This window comes from Eleutherodactylus coqui, chromosome 7, assembly GCF_035609145.1.
Source record: "Eleutherodactylus coqui strain aEleCoq1 chromosome 7, aEleCoq1.hap1, whole genome shotgun sequence".
Classification (NCBI taxonomy): Eukaryota; Metazoa; Chordata; class Amphibia; order Anura; family Eleutherodactylidae; genus Eleutherodactylus; species Eleutherodactylus coqui.
In genome coordinates this window covers 124,019,050-124,043,931 of record NC_089843.1, presented here as the reverse complement: position 1 = coordinate 124,043,931, position 24,882 = coordinate 124,019,050, and the positions used below count along the sequence as shown (strand labels likewise).

At 43.6% G+C, this 24,882-nt stretch overlaps 1 protein-coding gene across 1 annotated transcript in view; it reads left to right on the top strand.

The window, feature by feature from the left end:
• Window positions 1–5,473: 5,473 nt before the first annotated feature.
• The window catches only part of TRIM2 (tripartite motif containing 2), a 93,794-nt gene continuing 74,385 nt past the window's right edge, over window positions 5,474–24,882 (top strand). The window contains exon 1 of the mRNA XM_066573633.1: window positions 5,474–5,602. The gene's annotated coding sequence lies outside the window, so the exon portion shown is untranslated. The remainder of the gene's footprint in view (window positions 5,603–24,882) is intronic.

The following is a 24,882-nucleotide window of genomic DNA, read 5'->3' as shown; positions in this document are numbered from 1 at the left end:
AAAGTAATCTACAAAAATTGAGACAGCGGGAGAAATAGTTTGCATCCGATTTCAAACAATTATTTGCTTTCTCTGCTGCAGAGCAGCTGTCCTTGATAGATATATTTAAAGCTGCTTATTAATATGAACCTTAGTAAAAAAGGATCTTGTTAGTCAATAGGTTGTAAATAAGGAAATAAAACAGCGTCACAATTAATATTTATGTTACGGAACACTTCCTATTATTAGTAAGTAATTCATCCTTGCTAGCTTTTCTCATAGCAAGGCACTTCAGATTTTATATTGCAATCTATGATCCCCTTTCTATAAATGCACTACACATTAAAGGGGTTTTCCATGGAAATACTATTTTTGACCTATCCTCAGGAACTTCTATATTCACCGAAATAGGCTACAGACCATAAGTATACTGTCAGGAGGATGAGCTGTGAACTCCTCTATTATAACTGTGTGACAGGAGCTGTATGATCATCATCATCAGTAACTGTAACAGGTGTGCCTGTGTCCCCTCTAGGAAGTTTCTGTGGTAGGGATTCTGTAACAGCATCACACAGACTGTGAAACTAACTAGAAAATGAATCATAACCCCAAGAAAATAGGAGCTGGTTTGAATTAAGATCAGATGACCGTTTTAGGAAAAAGAGACTGGGAGATTCAGATAGAAAGAAATAACTAACCAAAGTAAGACTAGCTGACTTATATATATTGGGAGGATAGCTGCATAATGAATGAATAAAAAAATCACCGGAGCGGCCCTAATATTTGGGGCAGGAAGTAAAAAGGAATACCAATTATCTAGATTGCAGAGATTTTTTTATAATACATAAGCTGTATCGTTTTCACAGCCAATTCTAAAATAAAATATTCTTGTCTATTTTTATGCATGTGACCGCAATCCAATCATGTGACGGTGTATTCTTGCCTGCAGACATTTTTCTCCGTCGTTCTTCTAGGAACATACTGAATCATTACTGCAGAAGAGGGCCTCCTATAATTAGTTGATAAAATATAATAAAATATTTCATTTATAGCATTGTGCTTAAATATTAACAGGTGATCTACTTAAGGCCTTATGCCCACATCCGTGACGGGCTCAGCAAGCGGAATACCGCAGCGGATTCCGTCATGGCGCCCCCCCCAAAGACCCCATACTCACCTCTGGATCCGCAGCGTTGCTCCAGCACGTCACTACCGGCGTGCATACGCAGTACAGCGCATGACGCGGTGGCAGTGTCACATGGCGTGGCCAGCGATGGGCGGGGCACGTATTTACGCTATACTTTCGCTGTGCTACAGCGGAAGTATAGCGTGACGGGTCGCTTCCATCGACTACAATGGAAGCCGTCCGCGTGTACTCCCGCGGTAAATAGGACATGCTGCAGGTAATTTCATGTACATTGAGCTATTAGGTTCAATAGAACCTAAGTGCTGCAGTGAAACACCGCGGATTTCCGCCACGTAAAGCGCGGCAGAAATCCGGCCGCGGGAATTAGGCCTCATGTCCACGGGGAAAATGAGGCCCGCTACGGATTCACCTATCCGTAGCGGGCGAGGAAGGTCAGCTGTTCCTCACGGCCGGATCTTCTTTTCCGGCCGGCGGATGAATTCGTCACGCCGGCGGCACGTCGTCGACGTGCCGCGCGCATGCGCCGGGCACATCCGCCGAGCCGAAGCAAGAAAGATCCGGCCGTGAGGAAGAGAAGACCTTCCCGGTCCGCTCCGGATGGGTAAATACTTTTAAATTCCTATTTTAGGTCTCCCGCGGATCTGGACGGCTTCCATAGGCTTCAATAGAAGCCCGCGGGAGCCGTCCCCGCGGGAGACCCGCACGAAAATGGAGCATGGTCCAGATTTTTTCATGCTCCATTTTTTTTTAAATCCCTTTTATTGACCATCCGCGGGTATTTATCTACCCGCGGGTGGTCAATGCATCCCTATGGGGTGCGGATCTGCATGCGGGAGATCCGCTGCGGATCTTAAATCATATTTTGCCCGTGGACATGAGGCCTTAGGCCTAAGGGCTCAGATCTGAAGTACAAAAAGAAGTCAGTGGCAACATACGTAGGTACACAATAGAAAAATATCTTTATTCCTCCATGCCAAGAAATAATCGCTATGTTTCAACCATGAAGGTCTTTGTCAAGCTCCTTTGCTCAAACGTAGTGATTATTTCTTGGCATGTGGGAATAAAGATATTTTTCTATTCTGCAGATACGTATGCTGCCACTGACTTCTGTTTGTACTTCGGATCTGAGTGGGGAATAATGGTTCAAATTCCCTAGTGGCTGTTGCATTATTCCAGTCCTACCCGTGTTGGGAGCATTTGAGTGCTGCTGGTAAGACTCCTTTTCTCAAATACTTGAGGGCTCATTCACACAAATGTATGTGTGCGGGCGGCTGTAAATCACATTAATGAAGAATAGCTGTGATTGAGTCCTGAGCTTAATTAGCGTTTTCTTGTCCATTCACACATGAGTTCCACGGAAAAAATACGCTGCAGCGTGGAATTTCTTCAGTCAGCAGAAATCCTCGGAATGACTTCTAATAGCTTAAATAGAGCTAGCTGTCTTCTTTTCTGAGCGACGGATGCAGATAAACTCCCTCCCCTTACCTTTTAGGAGTCTATGGGGGCATCCAGCATTTGCTGGCAAAAGATGGGTCGAGACCTATCTTTTCATGTAGTGAGAAAAATCGGCGACCGAAAACGGTCGCTGACTTCATGTTTTGCGATTTTTTTTTTCACGCGCCCTTTGCTTTACATGGTCATGATTTTCCACAAAAGCTAAAAGCTGCATAAAAACGCTCGTGTGAATGAGGCCTAACTGTCACATGTGTAGTTGTATTCTGCAGCAAAATTTGGAATTAAATCGTTCCAATGCATGTGCTACATGTGGATTTGCCACTAATTTTGCTACCGACTTGCTGCAGAATTCACCCTATACATTGTCAAGGGTGAAATCTGTAGAAAATTGTAATAAATTGATATGCTGCATATTTGATATCCACAAGTAAATTTAGGCTAGGTACACACTTGCATTAAAAAAACCAAACAGCCTATGTTATGTATGCAAGGAATGAACGTTTTTTCATATGTGTGCAGCTCCATTTGGCCTCTGTATTCGGCCGGTGTGTCATTTTTTCCTCTGTATGCCGTGCGTTTTTGACATCTGCAAAAAAAACTGAAGGAAGCCTAATTCTTTTTTTCCTGCATCACATGGACTGCACATGGATTGCGTATATGAGCTGTCCGTATTTTTTCTTTCCGCATTGACCTAAATGGGAGAGTCTTGTCTGTAAAAAGGATCAGAATAGTTCATGTGATGAGCTTTTCTACGCAGTCGATGGGTATGCATACTGTGTTTGTGTTGTCTGTCTTTTTAACAAACTACATAGATGACAAAAGCGCTAATGCGTCGGAGGCCTTACACCATGGATTTTCTACACAGGCTGTGGATGACTTTTCTTTAAATCTCACCCACTTTGCTGGTTCTGTAATATGCTTCTGATTTTCCACATGCAACTCCACAGCAGAAAATCCAAAGCGCATACAGCACTTGTGAACATACGCCTCCACTGCAAAATATACACCGCACATTCACATGGCCTAACTTCAGGGTCCTGAAATGTAGCAAGACTGAAGTTACATAATACATGTCAAGTGAAATCAACATGTTGCTGAAGTTATATTACATATTGCATGAAAGATTGTAGAATACTACTGCAAGTATTATTTTACAATCTTTAGTTTCTTTTTACACTGTTCACATATGGTGTATCCCCCCCACATATACACTGACGTATAGCCCCAACATATGTAACTGTATGCCATACAGTTCCATACACAACCCCCAATGACTTCCATTGGGATAAACAGGCATACATTTTTTGCAGGAACCCCTGTATTGAAAAGAGTGGTTGTCGTTATATCTGGAGATTTTCTATGTGTGTCAGCCAAATGTGTACCTCATATAGTCAGAACATAACAGATCATTTAAAGGGGTTGTCCAGTTACCAGACAGCATCCCTTCAATAGGACTACCTGTAGTAAAATAGTAAACTGAGTTATACTTACCAGCTACCACTGCCGGGATCCAGCGTTGCAGCCCTGCTGTGATCCGGCGTTTGTTGTGACACTGTTCGTTCTCCTGGCATCGGTGCTCACATGCTGAGCGCCATGATGTGAGGAGTCTGAGTATGTGAAGTTGCAGTGGTCACCTTATTTCTAATGATGTCAGCTGTCACAATAAACACTAAGGCAACAGCGGAACTGCGGCGCTGGATCCTGGCGCTGGCGGAGGGGTAATTATACAGCACTGTGCAAAGACTTTATGCAGGTGAGGAAGAAATGCTGCAAAGTAATCATGCTTTCGAAACTAGAAGTGATAATAGTGTTTTGTCAATTAACAAAATGTAAAGTGAATGAATAAAAGAGAAATCTAAATCCAATCAATATTTGGTGTGACCACCCGCCCTTTGCCTTCAAAACAGCATCAATTCTTCTAGGTACACTTGCACACAGTTTATGAAGGAACTCAGCAGGGAAGTTGTTTCAAACATCTTGTAGAACTAACCACAGATCTTCTGTGGATGTCGGCTTGCTCAAATCTTTCTGTCTCTTCATGTAATCCCAGACAGACTGGGTGATGTTGAGACCAGAGCTCTGTTTATCCAACTTCCAGGACTCCTTGTTCTTCTTGAAGTCAGACATCTTCTATTTTTCTTCACACCCGGCTAAAACTTTTGCACAGTACTGTAACTCCGTTTGTAATTTTACTACAGGCAGATGGGATCTTGTCCGATAACCTTTAAGAACATAACTAAAGATGATAATTAAATTTCACAACATTACATAAAATTAGAAGTACAATCATTCTTGTACTTTCTGCATCAAGAGAATACTTAGATTTCCATTAAATGATGGTAGAAACAATTCATTATTCATAACATCCTGTCCTAGATTAGAGAACTGCATTATGAAGCGTATTGAGAACACGCTCTAGATAAATGGTGTTCAGCAAGACACAAGGCAATGGAGTCCTGCTCCTTAAAGCTTACAATCTAAATTAGGACACATACCTACAAGACATTGATGCTGACATTAAGATACAGTAAATTAAAGACTTCTCCGTCTTATTTAAACACAATTAAGAATGTTATGGCCCATAATGTCCTCTTGTGGCTTATTACTGTACATAAAGCAGCTGCAAATGTGAGGATACAATGTAGCAAGTGGAAAATACCAGGCACTCAAAGCAACATGATGTTACTAATCTTATTGTTTGATGAAGCGCTTTCTGTAGCCTGCAGCTGGGAAGCTTTGATAGATACCCATCATTATTATTCTCCCTGATGTCACTATTTGCTGGCAGGAGGTAGTGAAGCACATTGCTGCGCATCACATAATATGAGTGTGTGTGTGAAACCCTGAGGCAGCAGAGAGGTCACATCTGACAGATGCAGAGGATGCAAGCAGCATGCAGGGCATAGCATAGAGAAAGTGAGCATACTGCAGTCTTCCATTCACTAGCACACAGACAGACCACAACTAAATCAACTCTCTCTTCTCTCTTGGAGCAGCACTGGACCCCCGTGTCTCTTAAATGTGAGTACTGAATGTTCTCCTCTGCTTGTCACATTACATCTGATCATGACAATGCTTTATATACCTTGTATTGTGCACAGATAGATAAAATGTATAGCAATGATAGTTAAGCCCAATGAGCCTGCTATAATGCATATATGTATTATAAAGGATATTCTCCATGAATGGGGCTTTGTAAGTGTTGTAGTGTCTACATGGCTCAAACCCTGAAGAAGCAAGTGATGACTACTGTATCTATATGTACATTGCCCTCAGTCATCGAGCCCAGTTTTCAAGGTGGTTTGAACATGTCTGTGTATGACCTTGTAGTCAGTGTATTGCATGGCTTTTAGTGCTTCCTATTGCTGCAGTTTACATGGTTTGCTTTGAAGTCTAGACGTACATGGTTGCCTCATGTAACCTTCAGCTTTTGCTATACTGCAGATGACTTTTATTTGCTGTGAAAATCCAGATACTGATAAGGAGTGTCTCAAAGTAATCTTGTGTGCTGCATTTGATATCGTTTGCTCTTTAGTCTGGAGTCATACAGCTCCAAGTTAATAATTTCAGGATTAATCTTATACACAATAGACATTTATGATACAGTTAGGAACTATTCACACTGTGGTTCTGTAAAAAATACACTGTAGCACTTATAGACTTCTGTTGGGTGTGTATGGGGATGTACTAAGAAGAATATACTACCATTGAGAGCCTCTAAAAACATATGTGTTAATGTGTTTATTTTATTATGGACGTATATGACTATACATCTCCATACGTTTGCATACTGTACGTTTGAAATACTCCCCTTCCCACTAAAAACAAAAACAAAAGAAAATTGCAGAATTGTATGCAAAAATTGGAACAGCAGAGAATAAAAAAGGTTCTGATTATTGGCCGAGTGCTAGATCATATCCAGCTTCCAATGTTTTCAGTATGACAGTTACTTCATTTGCATACAGATGCCTATTCTCCAAGAAGCAGGTCACACTGTTGCTATCATGCCTGGAAGCAGAGGCTGCTTGGTTCTTCCCGAAAGACTGAGTCATAAGACTGAAACAGGCCCTTAGCTGGAGTGTTTGAGTGACTGTGCCCCAGCATAGTTGCTGACCTTGAGTTTGGGTAGAGGAAGAGAGGGTATAGGTGGAGTAGTTGAGTGGCTATGTTTGTGGGATGGCTGTTAAAGGGAAGATGGAACAATATCTCTACAGCGCCACCTATTGAAAGGCAGCATTCCTGCAAGTCAATGTTAGACTTTTTAACAAGGCTTATACTAATGACTGGCAATATGAACCAAAGCTAGAGTCTTCTCCAGAAGAAAACGATAAACCATATACAGACAGGCATTTTGGGGTATTTGTGCAGTAGGTTTCTGGCTAGGCTAGTTAGAGGCCTATGATGTGGGTCACGAAGGGTATCTTTTCTCTCCTTAGGGAGAGCGGTGTGAGGACACTTATAAGGCCATGCATGCTCTTCTGGGAAATTTATGCAAATGAAAGATGGAACAATACCTATACAGTGCCACCTATTGGAAGGCAGTATTTTTGCAAGTCAATGTCAGACCTTTTAACAAACCTTGTAACAATGACTGAGGTGGCTGTAGGATGGATGAAGAATGGTAGTGTGCCAGGTCATGCAGAGTTTAGATCAGGACATAAAGCATATATCCTAAAGCACAGCACTTACACTATTTCTATCAGTGCCCTGGACTTAAAATAGAGTGCATGTGCCATTTAAGCTCCTTCTAGCCAAAGTGGCTGGGAGGAACGAGCAGCTGTGGAGGCCCAACTACTGGGATCCTGCTAATCAAGTATTTATCACCTATTCAGTGAATAGGTCATAGATGCTTTTGGATGGAATACCCATTTACATTGACTATTTAATAAATAATCCATAAGATATTTTCTGAGTGAACAGTGATAATGTCTAATATAGATGTGTGTAAATAATATGTTCTGCTATCGATGCTTTAATTGATCTACTTGTATTGTGTGTACATTACTGCAGTACTGTGGTATTACATTTCTTTCTGGATGTCTTGTAAATCTGCCCATGCTGTCACAGCTTTGCCAGTTCCAAAGGGAATATCATATTCTGTAAACATAAGGCTTCATGAACGCTTCTTAGTTGTACATTATATTGTCATGTCTGACTTATTAGTGGTATTGTCTGGGTATATGTACATCTTTTCCTGGGACACAACTACTGTTATAGTGATACAATACTGTGTTTTATCCAAAAGTAGTGTAACTAAAGCTATATTAACCCCTTAGTGATGGGCTCTTTTTATGCTTAATGATGAACCAGTTTTTGTGGTCACATTCCTAGAGTCATAACGTTTTATTTTTTACATCAACCTAACCATATAAGGGCTTGCTTTTTGCGGGACATGTTTTTAATGGCATAATTTTCAAGTACTTAAAATATGTTGTATAAGGCCGCCTGCACACGAGCGTTCCGGATTCCACTCGCGGATTTTCACGCGCGTATGGTACCTAAATGTGCTTGCGGATAGGTGCGGATGCGTGAAAAATCACGCGCGGATATACGCGGATGTGTTGCGGAAAAAAACGTGCAGAAAAATCCGGAAGACACCCTTATTGTAAACCCAACCCCTAGAGAACTGCCCATTCCCTGGAAAACAGCTTAAAAACCAACACCCAGATTCTGTTTTGTCCCTCTTGCTTGTGCAAGCACCGTTAAATTATTCTGGCAACATGCTTTCACCCGGTGAGCAGATGTCTTTGTGGGCATGGTTGATCCATGTAACTTTTTTCGGACGTACTGCGGTAACGGAGGAGGAAGAGCCCCCCAGGAAAAAAAGGAGGTACTGGGTGCACCCTGGCTGGTGTCTGCTGGCTGCTCTCTGGTAGATGAGGGGACTGAAAGGACAGATCTGCAGTTGAAATGTGCCTGTGAAGCTCTGCTGTGTGTTGGGACGACTCCTACCATGCCTACTTCCTGTAGTCATAGCAACCAGTGACTCCATCCGCAGCTGCACTCCGGATGTACTGCGTGAAAAAACGCACCCATTCACTTGTATTGGAGGCTTCACGCGCATGATCCGACCAAAATTAGAACAGGTCGCAGATTTTTTCACTCGCGTGAAAAAACGCGATACACATCCGTCCGTCTGGGGACAACTGCGGATCCTCATAGGAGTATATTGGCTGCGGTCTGGGGCGGATTATGTGCCTAAAATCACGCGCTTGAAATTCTGCTCGTGTGCAGGCACCCTAACTTTTATTAATTTTTTGGGGGGGTTGAGATTCAGAAAAAAAAAATTCCACCATTTTTCTTTTTATTTTACATTTTTTTTGGGTTTCAGCATGCAGAATAAATAATGTGATAACATTATTCTCTGGATGACTACAATTCCAGCAATATCAAGTTTATATTTTTTTTATGTTTTGCCATTTTTGTACACTAAAAACACTTTTTTTAAAGATTTGTTTTAAAAGCATTTTAAACCTCCCATCCTCCTGCCTGGTTGGAAAACAAAAATGGGGCAACTGCTGATCTGCCAGACCAGGATGGTGTCTCATCTGTAAGATCCAGGATGGGGTAGTGGAGCATTACAGTCGTCTGGATGGCTGATAACTGTGCCCCAAACCCAATGAGGGTTGGTCACCCGGGTGTAGATAACCATTTTACCTATCATCAGCTCATCAGGGCAATCGATCCTGCTGACCACCACGCCAGATGATGGGTTTGACTGAGGTGGAGGTTGGGGTATGTCCCTATCCATCAGGGGGGTGGCTGCCAGGGGTGCATCCAATGAGGCCATGGCTGGAGCTGTTGAAGCTGCGGCTGTCTGTGCAGGCTGTGACTACTGAAAAGTACGCTGTCATTCGTGACTGATGCTGGACAAATGTTAATGAAACAACTAGGCCAGTATGGCCACTCATTACAAAACAAAGCCCATAACCGGTGGAGAAACAGGCAAAGATTAAGCACGATAGCACTAGGAGAGTCTTAGGATTCTAAGGCTGTACTCGGCCTTAAATCTTTGGTAAACAACTATTTACAGCTCAGTTCAAAGGCCTATCCGATTGTGTGATCTGTGGCAATGAGTCGTATCCAGTGCAGTAACCACAGATAAAGTTAGTCACTTGGTAACTTTTCAGTGAACTTGCAGTCTCGTCCTGAGAGATAGATACCCCTGCTATATAAATGCTCTGCTGCGTTGTCCTTTGTGAGAATGGAGGAGAATACACAGCCAAAAGGAGAGCGAAGATGGTATCTGCAGCACACACCCTGTTATCAATGCAGACAGATTGTGCCTGCAGGACAAATGGTGCTGGTGACTTGTAAGGGCCAGGCTGCAGTTGCAGAACTTCAGGTCCGCAGCCCCTCTCTTAGGCTGCCTACCATGCTCTATTCTCTGGCCAGATACCAACCAGAGATTGCAAGAAGGGTGGAAGAGGTACCCACACACAGCAATACTCTCTCCTCCTCAAATCCTCCAAACTCTATTCCTCCTAAAGTGGTACAAACTTATACTAAACAAATATGCCTCCAAGCAATCCCTTCTTAGAAATGAATGGAGCGGCAAACAATGAGGAGGCAGAGTGACATGGGACCCCTGTTCTCAGGATCAGTGTGGGCCTCAGCAGTGAGACCCCCATCAGACTTTTATCACCTACTTTATGGATAGATGATAAAAGTCTATCTTGGTACAACCCTTTTAAGGGACATTGACTAACCCAACATAGGAGAGGGTGACTTTAGAGGCTCATGCACATGGCCATATTATGGCTCCTGTACAGAGCCATTAGAAACCTCTGTTTACTTTCAATTTCATATGGAGTCATAGTGAGATTTTTTTTTGTCTGATTCTATAGGAATCCAACAGAATAACATTCATGCGTGGTCAATTGACTCTGTATGTACACTGTCTATATTCTGGACTAGAAGCATTGCTTCTAAGGGAGAATAGCTTTATCCATATGGCACCCAGGAGCCATAAAGGCTCTATACATTGCCATACTGGTTCCGTGCAAAGGGCTCGTCTATGTCCATCATCCCTAATACAGTTTTTAAGTGTATACACGCTATAACAAAATAGGTCCGCGCTCCGGGAATATGGCACTTCAGTACTTTAATCTCCACAACGCGTTTCATCCCTTAACAGGGACTTTATCAAGACTTGATAAAGTCCCTGTTAAGGGATGAAACGCGTTGTGGAGATTAAAGTACTGAAGTGCCATATTCCCGGAGCGCGGACCTATTTTGTTATAGCGTGTATACACTTGAATTGAGCGGCTCTCTGTGTGAGAGACGGAGGAGGACCGCGGCTCCCCAGCTGACTGGCCCAGCAGGACATCAGGGGATTTAAAGGCGCAGGAGCACACATTTATATAGGAGAACTTGGACAAAGAGTGTCAGTGAGGACCCTATCAAACAGGATCCTCGCTAGGCACCGGGTGAGTGATATATAATTTATGCACCTATATCCAGCCATGCTTTCTCGGTACACTCAGGCAGCGCTATCCTAATTTTTTCTTACATATATTAATACAGTTTTTAGACACTCAGGGTTCCTAATATTCTACCTCACTCTGTTATTTCAGAATTCACAGAACATTACTGTGTACAATTTCCTCTTACATCAGGGAAATTTGAGAGCTATACTTTTAACACATTTAATCAGCAGAGATTGTTGATTTCCCTTGAAGACTGCTTCCATATTCTAAATTATATGTCTGGGTAAGGACCACTATGAATTTGAGCCATTTAATATGGATCATAAACTTCATAATTGTAAACTGGAATAATTAGAGTGAACTTAATACAGACGTTAACAGCATGCCACTCAACCTTTCCAGATCCTGCGGGACAGTCCTGGATTTTGGGCACTGTCCCATGTGGCATGTCATAAATCCCGATTTCAACTGTATCTGCATCCTAAGGACAATACATTTGTAACTAAAGCTGGCCATACATTAGGGATTTCAGATGGCCATTTTTTGAAAGATTTGTTGATTATGGTTGGTCTTTGAAGTTCATCATCTTGTACCACAATGCTATTAGGTAAAAAGGCTAAGCGTTCTCTGCCGTGATCTGTGGCCTAGTCTATGCTTCTATTGATGAGATGCAGATCTGTCATTTTACATGAACGATTTTATAATTGCAGCAGCCAGCAATAACCAAAAAAGTTCAACATAGCAGGTCAACTTTTTGACAGATACCTGCTATCAACCGGCATCTGTCACACTCAATGGTTGGCAGAAAATGGTTTAAATGAGTCTATTTTGCTATCCAGAATTGTGTAGGACCACCTTAAAAGTGTGCACTAGCATTGTTATATAGGCCTTCTGCAGACGGCTGGATGGGATCCCGCTGCGAGAATTCTCGCAGCGGGATGCGAGCCATGCCCCTGCAGTGACCACTGCGGCTCACCTGCTCCCGGCATCTTCTCCGCTCTGCCGTGTGCCGGCTGCCGCCCAGCCGGCTCATCCGCAGAGCAAAGCCGGCTCGTCACCAGTGACGTTTCTGTGCGGGCCTCTGTGAGGCTTGCACAAAAACAGGACATGCCGCGATTTGTTTACCGCATGAGTTTTCACGCAGTCAAATCGCGGCTGTCTGCATAGGATTGCATTATGTAATGCAATCCTATGGCAGCGTGCACGGGTGGAAATTCTGCGGGAAATCCCATCGCAGAATTTCTGCCCGTGTGCAGGAGGCTTAAGTGTGAATTTCCAATTGCTGTTGCATTAAAAATATTTTACAAATGGTTTGAATATCAATATTATTCTTGTCCACAAGAGGGCTGTAGGTACAAATACATCAAGTGACATCTGTCCAGCTGTGAGTTATAGAGGAAAAAGAGGACAATCCGGCTCTTCCAGTGCACCAAAATTAAAATCTTCAATTTATTTATTATAAGTGGAAGTGCATTTTGACAGCAAACCAAAACAAAATCACTTTTTCTGACGCATTTCAGGGATTTTACATTAAATAACATGCTTCAATACTCATATACACTTAATATCTGCATAAACATGCACAACTGTTGTTTATAGTAACCGCATCAAACATGCAAGGTTCTCAGTGCACAATTTGATCAAATTTGTGCGGGCTCATCCACCATATTCAGGCGTATTGGCTATGGGTACATAGCTCTATAGGCAACTCTCTATGGCCTAAAAAGAGCTCCACATGAATGAGAAAGCTGGATACCTAGCTATAATATTACTATTATTTATTTTGTATCTTTACACTTAATTTATTTGTGCAGAATTTAGTATTTTGTATGCATTGCGTTGCAGGGATTTGTATTGCTGTCAAAATGTACTTCTATTTAGAACTAACGAAACAGACTCAAAGGACAATCCCATAGCCACATCCACCCATTTCTATTGGACAATATAAGCCACGACTACTCTTCCCCTCCTTATCCCCCTGACCCACCCTCATCCCCCCCCTCCTTGAAAAATCTGGTTGCATTTACGATAATGTATACTTACTTTGAAAATGTTTAATAAAATCTATTTGAACATAAAATAGACTTCTATTTATAATTAGCAAAGTGAAGTTTTTACATTTTGATTGACTGGAAGAGCCGGACCGTCCTCTTTTCCTCTATGGTTTTCCTGCATACATCTGGTCAGGTGTGGTCCATGCCGTTTACTTGAAATGTGGATCAGGCAGATGAGCTGGTTTTTCTTTTTCTCATGTTTCGGCTGTTAATTATACAATAGAGTCTTGAAGTTCATAGAAAGTTATTTTTAAGTATATTGAGAAATACAGAAAGGCTTTCAAGTAATTGTTATGTCTATACTTAGCGTTTACGCAGCACACCCAGCACATATGCCATACAGTGTTCACAGGGGACAAATGAACTCCATAAAACACTGCAACCACCAATCAACACAAACAAGGGGGAAAAAAGGGGAATCTAGCCAAAGTGGGGAAAATAACTCTACCTAAAGTAGGGCAATCACCCCAACAAGGATGACCCCACGTCTCAAATCTAGGCCAACTATTAGAGATGAGCGAGCGTACTCGTTAAGGGCGATTTTGCAATTGAGCATCGCTATTTTCGAGTACCTGACTCGGGTGAAAAGATTCGGGGGGCGCCGGGGGTGAGCGGCGGGTTGCAGAGGGGAGTGGGGGGGGGAGAGATCCCCCCTGTTCCCCACTGCTACCCCCCCCCCCCTCCACCACGCCGCCCCCCGGCGCGCCCCGAATCTTTTCACCCGAGTAGCCAGGTACTCGAAAATAGCGATGCTCAATTGCAAAATCGCCCTTAACGAGTACGTTCGCTCATCTCTACCAACTATACTAAACCTTGGTTAGAGAGTAGCAGCTCATTCATATAGTGGGAGGAGAGTATTGTGTTTTTTTCCGCACTCTGCATCCCCCCACTGCCACCAATTGCTTGAAAACCCTTTAAACTTCCAGCTCACAGTATAATTTGTACATGTGATTTATAGGTGATTATTGAGGATATCCAAACAGAAAACTATTTCAAAGTGTGGTGATAGATCCAATCCAAAGATCTTAAAGGCTGTAATGATCTTGCTACTACAATACCTAGGGCAATAACTAGACTGCGCAATTTCACCCATAGTACCCTCTTTTTCCCCCTCTAAATTAGGGTCATTATTTCATGAAGAACATATTAGGGTGGATTAGGATGTATGGATCCCCCTATTAGTCATAGGGAGCCACTCGATGACAATGATTCCTGTTCTGGCAGATTTTAGCTTTTCTTGTATTGTAGGAAAGGCTTTTCATGTGAATGGCTGCCATAGAATACTACATTTACCTGGCAGTGGCTGCTGGTGGCAGCTTTCCCCAGAAAATGCAGCTGTTTCTTGGGAGTACTGCAGCCGCCACATCCTTTACATAAATGATACTTTCCCTCTAAGATTTAATTGAACCTCAGGAAAGAGAGACATTCTTAATTATAGACTACTTTTTAACATACATGTAACCATGAAAAGGTTACAATAGTCTGGAGAGGCTTTGCAAAAAAAAACAATGAGCAGATGGGTTTTTGTGCTGCATCCCCTGAAGCTGTCTGTCTGTTGCTGTCTGATTGCACTGCAGTAGGAAGACCACTAGGGACGGATGAAACATATGTTGTGGGAAACAGAGAATAAAGCAACAGAGAAATGGAATGAGCATCAAGAAAAATTAGGTCACTGAGATTAAATATAGAGTAAATGTTCATAATTTCACTGAAAGTGGATCTCCCCTAAAGCTCATAAACCATACAGAGAAGCTAGAAAAGAACATTTTTTATTATTGTTTCCATTTGCATTTCGTGTTCGAAATGTAGCAGTTACAATAATGCCCAAATGTAGCAGCTTCTGTTGGTAGATCCTTTGTAAGCAATAGAGACAGAAATTCAGATTACATCTCCAAATATAAATAAAAGAAGGAACCCAATGAAGAAATATGTCATATTTAAAAATGTGGTCATTTGCCTGAATAAACCAGTTTTATTACCATTGTGGTGCTGGCAGCGCTCTGCGGACTGTCGGGGTTTCCATTATTTTTTATCTGCACAAAAACTGCCTCCAAGAGAAGTAGATGAGAAACAACTCCCATCCTCACCTCAGCAACAGTTTACCTGATATTGACTAGTTGTGCATATATATATATGCTGATGCAGAGTAGAGTTTAACCCTTTCCAATCCACAGTCTGACGTCTAAAGACATTCTAATTGAAGGTTGTACAGCTTCGATTTTGGAAGACGTCCGGCAAGGTATTCTTACTGTAGATTACTGGCCGCTCTGTTGTCGGTGGCCTTTCCAGCATGTCTCATACCGCAGTACTAGCTTTAGCCAGCAGATGGCGCCATTGTATAACGGCAGAAAGAGAAAGACCCCCTAGGAAACCCTGAATCCAAAATTGGATTGCAAAGGGTTAAAGAAACTTTGTCTTTTTGCACTCGTCTCTAAGGGCAGTACAAGGTACCAATAGCCACAGTGATTACAGTGATCTGTCTGCTGTATATATCTGTAGGTTTTGGAGAAAGTTGCATTTTATCAGTAGCAGCACATGCATGGAGGACTACTTGAAGTAGTCCTGGATATTCATGAGCTGCAGGCGAGCTACACTCACCACACTCTCCAGCCATCAGTTGACTGCTCTCTGCCTATTACTAGGCATAAAGAGAGAGCTGCCAATTTTTGGCTGAAGGGTAGGGTGGGTATGGCTAGGCTGCAGCTTCTTCATATATGAACGACTGCCGGTTTACTATGAATGGAGGCGGTTGAGCCAAAAGGATCTCTGGCATGCTCCATCTCCATCCACTGAGCGATGATCTTCCTATGTAAAAGTCCAGGAAGCACTTATCACCGGAACGGTGTATTGGGCATCTACAAAAGAGAGAAATTCTGTGTACTGTCTACTGTGGTGCAGCTGTGCATGAACTCTCCCCCCGCCTCCATCATGATTTTGTTGGGATGTTCAGCGGAAAGAAGGTAAAACGTTGAAAACCACCTTGCCTTGTCTGCAGACCCTTACCCAACCACCAGCCGGAAATGGAGCATATCAGCAGGAGACTAGCTTTTGTGTTTTTTGCACAGCATTGTAGTTGCAAAATGGTTTCATCTTCACTTCTTTGTACATTCCAGTTACCTGATGTCAACCATATCTGCAGAATAACCACTTGTGTCCAACCGCTCAAAGAAAATTTGGCATTAAATTTATGTAAACTGTAAAATGGTGTTGGAGGGTGAACATACACTTTATATGTGACCCCCTGTTGCAGTGCTGTTCTTGTTGACAAAATAATGGAACCCCAGTGGACGTAGATATAAGTCAATGGGATCGGTGGGGCGCCACTGGAATCATACAATGGATCCAGCACAGCGTCATGGCTTCCGCTATAAATGAAAGCCATAAATGAAAGCCATAAAGCAGGTGTAAACAGAGCCTTGTGTGGAGGAAGATATGGGATAGATATAACTCTGGAGACAGGATAAGGACCATTATTAGAGATGAGCGAGCATGCTCCGTAAGGGCATTTACACGGAGAGCATCGCTTTTTTCGAGTAACTGCTGGCTCGTCCGTGAAAATTTGGGGGGGGCGGAGGGCGGCGTGGGTCGGCGGGGTGAGGGGGTGGGGGAACAGAAGGGAGAGAGAGATCTCTCTCTCCCCCCCCCCCCCGATCCCCTCTGCTCACCCCCACGGCCCCCCCGAATTTTCACGGATGAGCCAGCAGTTACTCGAAAAAAGCAATGCTCTCTCAAGTAAATGCCCTTACCGAGCATGCTCGCTCATCTCTAACCATTATACATGGCAGAAATCTGAACAATTATCGCTCAGTGTAAATGCATACCCCAAATGAATGACGATCGAGAATTCATTCATTTCTTGTTTGTTGCACAGTTTCTCCATACATAAAACAACGAAGTGTAAACAGCTAATCATTCATTTATGAACAACTGACTGTTTACTGTGAATGGAGTCCGGCGGGCCGGAATGATCCATGGTGCACCCCTTCTCCATTCACTGAGCAGCAATTGTTCTTGTGTAAGCACAGAGAAGTTTATCACTGGGACAACCTGTTGGGCATCTGTGCCTGACAGGTTGTTCCATGTAAAAGGCCCTACACTCTGACTAGTGACCATTTGTTCAGTGCCTCACCTTGCCTGTCCAATTATTATTATTATTGCCTGTCCTGAGATGTCAGGGGAAGAGGTGTATAGCTGGCTGTCGTGAGCGTACAGATGGTATTTGAGGCCGAATTTGCTGATGGTTTGTCAAATTGGAGCTGTGTAGATAGAGAAGAGAAAGGGACCGAGGACCGAGCCCTGGGGGACCCCAACAGCAAGTGGAAGTGGAGAGGAGATAGAACCAGCAAAGGAGACGCTGAAAGAGCGGTCAGAGAGGTAGGAAGAGAACCAGGAAAGAGCAGTATCCTTTAGACCAATATAATGAAGCATAGTGAGAAGGGGATCATGGCCAACAGTGTCAAATGCAGCGGAAAGGTCAAGGAGGATTAGTAGGCAGTAGTCACCTCTCAACTTTGCCGTCATCAGGTCATTTGATATTTTTGTGAGGGCGGTTTCAGTCGAGTGTATGGGACGGAAACCGGACTGGAAGTGGTCGAGGAGGGAGTTGTCACAGAGAAAGCGTGTAAGGTGCTCTAGTAATTTGGAGATAAAAGGGAGGTTTGAGATGGGTCGGTTTTTGGCAGAATCAGTCAAGGGTTGTTTTTTTTAGCAGAGGGGATATGATAGAGTGTTTGAATGAGGAGGTAAAGGTGCCAGAGGTTAGGGAGAGATTGCAGATGGTGGTGAGGTGGGTAATGACAGCTGGGGAAAGGGACCGGAGGAGGTGAAAGGGAAGAGAATCGCTAGCGCAGGTGGTGGGGCGAACAGCCGAAAGCAGTCTGGAGATGTCAACTAATCAGAGCAATTGCTTGCTGGAAGTGTGGTATTCACATCCCGTCACCAGCAAGAGATGTTACGTCAGCATTGACTACACGGAAGCCTGCCGGTGTGCCGCGGCCCAGCGGGAGGGACCCAAACGGCGCCTGCTAGGTGAGTATAGCTTTTTTTTTCATGTACTGTAGCTAGGGCTTATTTTCAGGGCAGGGCTTATATTTAAATCCCCCTCTCCATGAAAATCAGGGTAGGACTTACTATCGGGGTAGGTCTTATTTTCAGGTAAACACTGTAGTAAATAATGAAGCTGCTGTGAAAATGTAAGCATACAGTATATTAGACTAGTAGTGCATATGTGCTGGACCATCTGCTGCAGCAGAATCCTATCTCCTAGAAAGTAATTGCAAACTTCAAAGTTCCACTCCAGTGCTCTAAGACCTGCAATGCAGAATCACACCAAGAGACAGCAACTGCAATCTGCACACTCCATTCTGCAATGTATCATCTCAATTCTGGATTATGTCTATTTTTCTGAATCCCATACTATAGTAATTTTATATGAGTGATGTGTTTCTAGTTTTCTGTGACAAAATAATTGTTTAACCCTTAAGGGCTCAACCTAATCTGATGTTCAGGACCACAGAATTTCCTTGTGTCATACCAGGAACTGTAACTTTTCTCTATAAATGTAGCTTTATTTTTTTCAATGGCAGAATATTGACTTAGTAGGCATATAGTGAGGGCAAACCAGGTATCTTTGGTCGTCCCTCTCTGCAGGTGGAGGAGGCTGGAAGAGTCGGGAGCAGTGCACTGAGCTCCCGCCCCCTCTCTGCCCCTAACCACTATTTGCAATAGGAGGGAGCGGGGTAGGGGCGGAGCTAAGTTCTGCTATGTTTACATGGGGTAAATTTTGTTGAAGTGTCTCTGCAGGAGATCCGCAGCTCGAAATTAGCAGATCACTACTGCAATGTGTACAGGCAAGCCCTACTACTTTTTACCATTATGGCTCTTACCCACTTGCATTTTTTTTAATGCAAATGTCAATGGGACTTTCTAATGTTAAAAAAGCATCGCACAAAAATCGCAAAGCACAAACTTGCGATGCATTTTTAACATTAAAAAGTCCCATTGACATTCGCGTTAAAAAAAACGCAAGTAGGTAGGAGTCCTTACTCAGATATCCCATCAAGTAATGATTAAAAAATCCCACCATGGATTGCCGTGCTTCACAATTACTGATGGATTACAGCCCATCAGAGAGATCAGCACACCGGTGAGGGATGGACCTATGTAGGTGGGAGGTAATCTATGTCAGGCATCTAGCTCTCAGCTGTTGGAGATCAAGGGGCTGACATCCCTTTCCTGTATAGTGGGCACACTGGGCTCTCTTTCCACCCATGTACTACAGGTTTTAGCGTGCAGTTCTTTATTTGGCTGTATTTCCTCTTATTAGCCAAGTGTAGGACTTTGGAAACTTTCAAAGTGGAAGCTCTGTCTTTTATAGGGTCACATGCAGATTTGACTATTTTCTAACAATCATTATGAGTTCTTTTGTGTCGCTGACAGTTTCCTCAGTGTCTACATAGACACTTCTACATGACAGTAGCAGCTCCCAGGGGACTACTGGGATATTGTATTCTTTGTATGAAAGCACAAAGGACAACGTGTAGAATTTGTGTATCATAATACTCAGTCTTAGGTTTCACTTAGATCTTTTTAATGAAAAGCTATTAAAAAGGACTTCAGCTGCTATTTATAGACTTTATACAGATTATTAAACGAGTAACTACATATCTCATCCCAGTATAAGGCCGGTCTCACACAAACGGACTTGAATGGCAGATTTCGCAATCGCCGTCTGCGTGTATAAAATGCGGTAATACGCGAACACTGAAATGGTTTGACTTTTGCCGGTTCGCTGACACCTGTTAGTAGCAATTGCGGATTCTGCGAGCAGAAGAAAAATTGCAGAATGCTCTATTTTTCCACATGTATGAGCTGCATAGATCTGTATGGATGCATCAATGCACAGTACATACACAATTACATTGCATATGGCCGCCTGCAGACAGGCGGGGGACCCGACCCGTGCGCCTGCAGGCACCAGCTCGTACTCACTCGCGCCCGCCAGCTCCGGCTCTTTGATGTGCCGGCTTGCCACGCAGCCGGCGCATGCGCAGACTGGAGCCGGCGGCGGGTGAGTGACATTTCTGTGCGTGGCTCTGCGAGCCTTGCACAGAAATAGAGCATGCCGCGATTTGTTTGCCGCACTGTCTGCATAGGATTGCGTTAACAAACAGGCTTCCAGCAGCGGAAATCCCGCCACGGAATTTCCGCTCGTGTGCAGGGGGCCTATGGATGTGAATTTTTATGCATGTTGCTAGGAAACCAGATAACAAATGATATAAAGAAAGCAGGAATTTGTAGGCAGACAATGCAGGACAGAGGCAATGCACCCATTCAGACTGCTCTCTGCAACTTCTGCATATTCTTCTGGGCTCTTCTTCCACAAGAATAAGGGTTATTTTTTTAAATGGTTTATACTACTGCCAAAGTAAGTAGTATAAACCAGCCGAGCCTGAAGGACAGTATCCTATTATGAAGGCTCTCAGAACAGCTCTCACCACGACAGCACAAGAAAATGCCGCCTGGGCGCTAGAAGGGTGTTTCCAGGGGCTTGGGCTACTTTCTAATGTCATTCCCTGCCTTCGTTCTTCCCCACAGATAAAGCACTGTCCTTAAATGTACATCCGTGTGGAAAACCGCATGCATATGGGACTATACGCGACCATGCACAAATGCCTTCCGCAATCATACTCAGGTCTTCCGCTGTGGATATCCGCTCACGGAATCCGACCTGTTTGTGCGTTAAGGGCAAAAACAGATGAGCGTATGCGCAACTACCCTCGTCACTACAGAGCGTAGTTGTGCATGAACAGGGTTTTTTTTACATTCTTGGACTTTTCCAACTCCGTGCTAGTGCGTGCGAGTTTGAAAAAAAAAACTATGGGAAGAAAGGTCCTGCCCGATCTTTCCGGCATGTAGTATAAACTATGTGTGACAAAGATAGGGCAAGTCCCATCTTTTCTCACCCGTACTATCAAAGGTGAGAATACGGCTAATGAAGACGAAACCATTAGCCAAATCAATAGCTTCGTTTTGGCCCGTTATTCGGCCGTGATTATGCGTTCATCACGGCCACATAATGGGACAATACGTTTAAGCCTTAATACGCAGTTTTAAAAGCCCATTAATTTACATTTGGCCATTCTGACATGTGTTTTTTTCCACACGTGTAGTGTGCTTTATTTTGGCATGTAATATGCAAATAAGAGGCTATAGGGGATTTAAATATGCTGTAAATACGCATGTTAGGCCAGCTTCATACAGGCGCAAACATTTTGGCGCACAACATGCAGCACATAAAAGCCATTGGTTTCAACACATGTTCTGATTTTCTATGTATTTGCGCCGATACACACGTAAAAAAAGCCTTGTTTAGTCTGCAAATATGTATTGTGTTTTTTTAAATACCACAATTTGCGCACACAAAAAGTATATAAAAAAACGCACTTGGGTATTTTGCAATAGTGCGCATAAATACGTCTACGTTTGTATGAATCTGACCTGAATGGAGCAGGTTGGTCGTACAATGGCCTGAAAGAAAAAAAATGGAGAATATATGCAGTGACACTAATATATATAGTAGCAATTTGTGAAAAAGGCATACTGCTGCAGGCAGAGGACTAGTTTGAGGAGCCTGGCTGCTGTGCTATATCTGCTGTTTTTTATAGACTGTACATAGAGAACCTCAGACATTGCTCTCTAAATATCTGTGAGGGTGCGGGCAGACGAGCGCATAAACGGCGCGTTTTTGCGACCAAACGTATATACGTGACCATCTGAGGCAATGGTTTCGAATGTATTCGTTCACATGGGCGATTTTACGGCGCGTAAAAACGGCAATTCGAAAAAAAAACGGAACATATGCGACCGAAATACGCGCCAACGCATATTCGATCGCCGAAAAGACCGTTTGCAAAGTAGGAACAAACGAAAATACGCTTTCTAGCTCTGGTCGTGATCGGTGAAAAACGATCGCTCGGGCGATTATACGTTGCGCTCGTGCGAACGTAAATACGCCTACGCTCGTCTGCCCGCACCCTAAGGGTGCATTCAGACGACCGTATATCAGCCGGGTATTCACGCTGGCCGATATACAGCGTCCCTCTCTGCAGGGGGAGGAGGCTGGAAGAGCCGGGAGCAGTGCTCTGAGCTCCTGCACCCTCTCTGCCTCCTCTCCACCCTCCTGCACTATTTTCAATGAGGAGAAGCGGGGCAGGGGCAGAGCTAATTCTCGGAACTTAGCCCTGCCCCGCCACCTCTCATTGCAAATAGTGCAGAGGGGTGGAGAGGAGGCAGAGAGGGGGCGGGAGCTCAGAGCACTGCTCCCGGCTCTTCCAGCCTCCTCCCCCTGCAGAGAGAGACGCCCTATATCGGCCAGCATGAATATGCAGCCGATATACGGTCCTCTGAATGTGCCCTTGCACACAAACATAAGATTGTACAGATGGGCAGTGTATAGCAATACTGAGCAGTGGAGATGTGAGTTCTGCAGCTAAAACACAGTAAACAACAACATATAATTCTATTAGGCAGCTTATCAATTTAAAACTCTTATTTGTCTTTACATTAGGCTTAAACTGACCCTAAAATGTCAAGCGTGGAAACACTTCAGGTAATCCGATATTAGTTTGATTTTCTGTTTTATCAAAGCCTTTAAAAAAAAAACACTCCAGCCTCCTTCTATAATCCTACCAATAAGCTACATGTTGGGATACACTCATTGGACGTATTTTATAGTGAAATCCATTGTTTTAGTTTCTGAAACCAGCGACTGTTTTGTCTCCCAGAGTTCTCTAACAGGAAGTTCCTGCTTGTATTGCTTGTTTAGCGCTACTGCAGTGAGTGAACGACAGGTTGTGGAATGACTCTCCACTGAGGATGACTTATCATTCCTGCCTAAAAGGTGCTTCTAGCCAGAATGATTATCGTTCAAAAAATGGTTCAAATGAGTGAAAGTGAACAATAATCATTCTGTCTAAATGCAAGTCAACGACTGAATGATGAATGATAATTAGTGATGAGCGAGCATACTCACTAAGGGCAATTGCTCGAGCGAGCATTGCCCTTAGCAAGTACCTGCCCGCTCAAGCGAAAAGGTTCGGCTGCCGGCGGCAGGCAGGGAGGGTTGGGAGATCCCTTTCCCCCCCCCCCCCCCCGCTCCCCATGCTCACTGCCGCAACTCACCTGTCATCCGCGCCTGCAGCCGAACCTTTTCTCTCGAGCGGGCAGTTACTCGCTAAGGGCAATGCTCGCTCGAGCAATTGCCCTTAGCGAGTATGCTCGCTCATCACTAATGATAATTTGTTCACTTTTCACTCGTCATTCATTTTATGCGGGCATAAAACCGTTGTTGGCTCGTTCACTTATCGTTTGCTTTAAACAGCAATCGCTCAGTTTTTCACATTTGCTCATACAGTGAATGTGAAAGACTGAACAACACTGAACGATGTGTGTATGAACGAGCCAACGATGTGTCTGCCTGTCTGAACAGGATAAACAAGAGCGAACAATCAGCTTGTCTAAAAGCAGCCTTAGGGCTTATTCACGCGGGTGAAAATCTCAGATGAATTTTGTGCATTTTAGATGCACCAAACTCACACAAATATGAACTCCATTCTTTTGAATAGACTTGCTCACATGAGTGATTTTTTTTTCCCCTCACAGCGATACTATGAGCATAAAAAAAAAAATTACATCATGTACTATTTCTTGGCGTTCCAAATGGGACCTTGAAAGACATCAGCATGACACTCGCATGCCGTACGATGTGCGTACGGGTGCGATGTGATGCTTCCCATTGAACTCAATGGGAAACGCTTGCGATCCTCTGATGTGTGTGAAACACGTGCCTGAGGATCGCAATTTCACAGAAGTAATGAGAGGCATTTTTGAATGAAAAACGCCTTCCATGAATGTGAAAAACGCACGTTGCCAACCGCGATATTAGACCTCCTTAGACCTTAGATATTATTTCTTCTTAGACCTCCATATTTTGTTCCGTGATCTCCACCATGTATATAGTCAGAGTCAGGGCTTATTCACATGAGCGTATATCAACCGGCCATGAAAACAGACGGCCGATATATGCTACTGTGTGATGCACGAGGCGGCGTATACGCCATCGGGCAGGGGAAGACAGCTTAGCAGAACTGCTAAGCTGTCTTCCCCTTCCTTCCCCCTCGCCGACTCTCTGCAGGGGAAGGGGGCGGGAGCTATTTTTCTGACCTCCTGCCCCTCTCAGCTGTTTTCAATGGGAGGGGCTTAGCCCTGCCCCTCCCATAGCAAATAGCAGCAAGGGGTGGAAAGGAGAAGAAAAAGGGGACGGAGTTTAGCTGCCAACGTAAAGCCACCCAACTGGGCGCTTTTACGCTGCGGAGATACGTCCCTGTGCAATGATGCATTGTAAACCAATGCATCAGAGTGACAGTGTATATCGGCCGGGACATGAAAACCCAGCCAATATATGATAATGTGAATAAGCCCTAAGGTAAATGGTAATCATACAACTTATGGCAGCTTTACATAGACGTATTTGCGTGTGCAATATGCAGAGAATAACATCTATTGATTTCAATGAGTGTGTACTCCTTTCCGTTCAATACACATCTGGAACTCATAAGGCTAAATAGCCATTTAAATCGGAGGATTTGTCTGCTGACCACATATGAACATGCCATGTTAGTGTAAAAAGTACTGAAAAGAAAGATACGCTGATACGCATGCAAAAAAGACTCATTCATAGCACAAATACGTTGTGCTGAGTTGTGCGCAAAAGCGCATATGCCCGTGTGAAGCTGCCCTAAGCAAAGTTTTTCAGTAA